Genomic DNA, 4,075 nt, shown 5'->3' on the forward strand with positions numbered 1-4,075 from the left:
TTCGAATGAATACTTTCATTATTTAACTCATTATTTCAATGATAAGACTCAAACTCAAAAGAGGTCATAATGTTCAACATGCATAGGTAAAAAATGGATGACCCATGACTCAAGCCCAGGGTGTCCTTATCTAATTTTCTGTGTCTTCTGAAGCATTTCCCTGGGGATCTTGCTAAAATGAAAATCTTGATTCAGGCAGGAAATCTGAGGTGGGACCTGATAGGCTAAATTCTCATAAGCATCAAAATGACTGACTCTCTAGCCCAGGGATGAATGATGGTGTTGGCCTGCAGACTCTAAGTTGAGCATCTACCACAGAGACAACAAGAGCTTGGTGAGGAGCACAGGACCAACTCAAAATGGTCTCTAGGTAATGTCTTCTGGATGTGAAGTTGTTTGCTTGTTTTCCTGTATTATAAGGCTCAGGTAGAGAAGAAATACTTTAATTACAGTGAAAAACAAAAAGACCCAAAGCACAGCCTTTCTAGACTCCTCTTCTCATGCTAATGAAGGTGTCCTGAGTTCAAGTGCATTTCCTAAACTTTCCCAAGGCATTTCAAAGTCTCAGGCCAAGCCTTGGAAGCTCAGAACAAACCCTCTCAAGGAGGATTTTTTCCTTTTCCCTTTCTGGTCCTGGGTATTAAACATAGAGCTTGCAAGTGCTCTACTATGGAGCTACATCTCCAGTCATTTCTTTTTTTCTTTCTTCCTTCTTTTTTTAAAGTGTCTTATGCCCTGAATAATAGCCTCTATTCCATACTGTCCTGCTCAGGAACTTGACATCACCTAATTTGAAGTGACTATGAGGAAGGGTCTCGCCCATGCAACCTAAGAGGACTCCAAAAGGAACCTATGATCCCCTGTAAGTCTACCAGTCAAGTGAGACTGAAGAAGAACACAGGGTGAAGCTCACCATAGTATCAGGAGAGGCCACAGGGAACTTTTTGTTCCTCCTGAGACTGCTGAGGTCCTGTTTCCACAAGTCGGGCACCTGAGGCTGGATGCATTCGAGGACAGAGCAGGGCCCCTCTGAGTCTGGGAATAGAGGGTCTTCCAGTGCCCACTAAGCCAAATGTTGCCTTTCTGCTCCTTGGCCACAGGTCTGTCCACTGGATAGAATGGGCCCATGGTTCAGGGAGCCACCAGACACCATTCACTGGGTTGTCCCTGGACTAGAGAGTCAGCCAATGTGGTTTTGTCTTGGAAAAAATGCTACAATAGTCTTCCTCTTGATAAGCTAATCTCATGGAATGTGCAGAAGGAAAAGACCACCAGTATAAGGTAGTGGAAGAGAGGGTAGGACAGCAATTGTCATGCTTTCTTCTCTTCCCTGAACAGAATCCGTGAACAACTGCAAATAGGTCATGGTTCCATGACAGAAGAGTGAGCCCTTCTGCTTCCAAGGGGCCTGGGCAGGGTCCTCTAACTCAGCTTGGTGTCTTCATCTGACAATGCTGCCTCATTGGTGCCTTATCAAAATCATGTCTTTGCCAAGCCTGGTGGCTATGCCTGTAATCCCTATCATCCCCATGTCTTGGGAGACTGGACAGGAGGATTGTGAGTTCAAAGATGGCCTCAGCAATTTAGCCAGAGCCTAAGCAATGAAGAGTTATGGAAAATAAGTCCAAGGACATTTGTCTTAAGCTTTTGTCATTTAAAATCGCAGGCCTCAGCCAGAGCAAGGAAAACAAAAAGAAACTCCACCAGACTGGTACCTGACCTCCTACCCTCATGGGTCAATTAATGCCAATACAATAAGCCCCAGGGAATTCCCTATTTATATTCCTGTCCCACCCTAAAGGAAGCCTATATAACCCAGACCTAGCTTCCAGCCGCCATTTTCTGCTCCCAAAATGAGCCTCCCCAGGGTTCCACCAATTGACTCACTGCTAAATACCGAATTTAAAAAAAAGCCTGCTGACCCGAGGCTTGTTTCCCATCTCCTGCCTTCCATCATAGGTGCATCGTTTGTCCTAACAAGCAACTCATTGAGACCCTATCTCTAAATAAAATATATATTAAAAAGGCTGGGGATGTGGCTCAGTAGTTTAGTGCCCTGGGTTCAATCCCAAAACCAGTGTTTATCAATTACTTCCACATTTACTATTCGTGTTGTGTGCTGTGTCATTAGCTCTGTGCAAAGTACTTGGAGCTCAGAAAAACAATGACAATCCCATCATCCTTCCTCTGAAGGAACTCATACCATGAATCCAAAACCCAACTTCATTTCCCGAGATAGCCATCATTTTAGAGCCCACTTTTTTGATGTTTTAAAAACATTTTTGTCTTCTGTATTTTATGATCAGGAAACCCTGAAGAATTGTCCTTTTCTTATTATCAAAAGAGAAGCTGCTACCCAGCACTTAGCATTACCCTCTCCCTGAACTTGGGACATACCAGGTTATCAGGTCCCTGGGAAAGTTTTAGGGAAGGAGAGAAAGTAGGGGGAAGAGGAAAGTCTTGTTCAGTGACTGTTCCTTGGATAGCCCATTTTAGTCTTGAAGTTTTATGATGCGAGGAGGGTTTCAACTGTCTCCTCATCCTCTGGGTTATACCACACTGATGGGAGAGAAGCTGGTATGTTTCTGGATTATGAAATAGCAAAAAGCAGAACAACACACATTGGCAACAGAAATGACTACAAATTCTAATTTCCCAGGCAGATCCATAGAGACCAGAGTTATGGGAAAGTCTCTGACACACTTGGAAGATACTCAGTCCTGTGTTCCTCCCTAACCCAGACCGATGTGTGGGTTTCATGTTTCAGTGAGAGTTCATCAAACCAAACCGCAAAAGACAAAAGACACATGAGTTTTATGCCAAGATTCCTCTTTTTTTTTTTTTTTTTTTTTGAGAAAGTTGTACTGAGGTTTAAGACATATATCTGAAGCAATCTTAAGTGAAGATTGTCAGTTAGTTCAGAAATAGATTTGAGATGATGAGAAGATTGGGTTTTGAAAGAAATCAGTAAAGTATTCACCTTCCTCATCACTTCATGAAAATGGAAACAGAAAATTATCTAAGGAAACGGGGACGGATTTCTTGAAATTCTGACTCAAGGGTGCAGCCTAAAATATCATAGGTAGCGACTATTGGCAATCTCTTGGTGTTTTTGCTCCTCATAAGAGACCCATCTCCTTGCTACCTCATCAATGGCCTTAAATAATTCCTGAGGGTTCTTTCTGCTGGAGATAATTGTTCTTGATAGTCTCATGAGGGTTATTGAGGAGCATGTTCAAAACAGATTTCTGGGCATTGACCCTGGACCCTCTGAATTAGAGTTTTTGAAAGTAGAGCACTGAAATGTACATTTTCTTTTTTTTTTTCTTTTTTCTTTTTGAGAGAGAGAGAGAGAGAATTTTTAACATTTATTTTTTAGTTTTCGGCAGACACAATATCTTTGTTTGTATGTGGTGCTGAGGATCGAACCCGGGTCGCACGCATGCCAGGCGAATGCGCTACCACTTGAGCCACATCCCCAGCCCCTGTAATGTACATTTTCAAGTAATTCTTCCATTGTAACTCCATGGCCCTAAAACTTGGAGAATCGCAGGTGTCAATCATCTCCACATGGATTTATATGATTTTTTCTGTCCTAGTCCATTTCTGTTGCTATAACAATATACATGAGACTGGGTAACTTATGAAGAAGAGAGGTTTATTTGGCACATGATTTTAAGTCTGAAAAGTCCAAGCTTGGGCAGCCACATCTAGTAAGGGCCCCATGCTGAATCATAATGTGACAGATGGCATCATATGGCAGGAGCGTGCATGGGAGTGATAAGCAGAACATACAGAGGAGCAGGTCTGTGAGAGAGACCAAGTGGGAAGAGTCAGCCTTGCTTTATAACAATTTACTCTCAAAGTAACTAATCCAGTCCCAGGAGATCTAACCTATTCCCTCCAGACAGGCATAGATCTCTTCCAAGGGTAGTCTCCATGACCTTATTAGGTCCCAGGGAGCCCCACCTCTTAAAATTTCTGCTACTTTTCAATACTGTTAAAGTGGGGATGAAGCTTCTAGAACATGAACCTTTGAGGGAAAAACCATAGCCAAGCCACACCAGTTTCCAAG

This window comes from Urocitellus parryii, chromosome 3, assembly GCF_045843805.1.
Source record: "Urocitellus parryii isolate mUroPar1 chromosome 3, mUroPar1.hap1, whole genome shotgun sequence".
Taxonomy (NCBI): domain Eukaryota; kingdom Metazoa; phylum Chordata; class Mammalia; order Rodentia; family Sciuridae; genus Urocitellus; species Urocitellus parryii.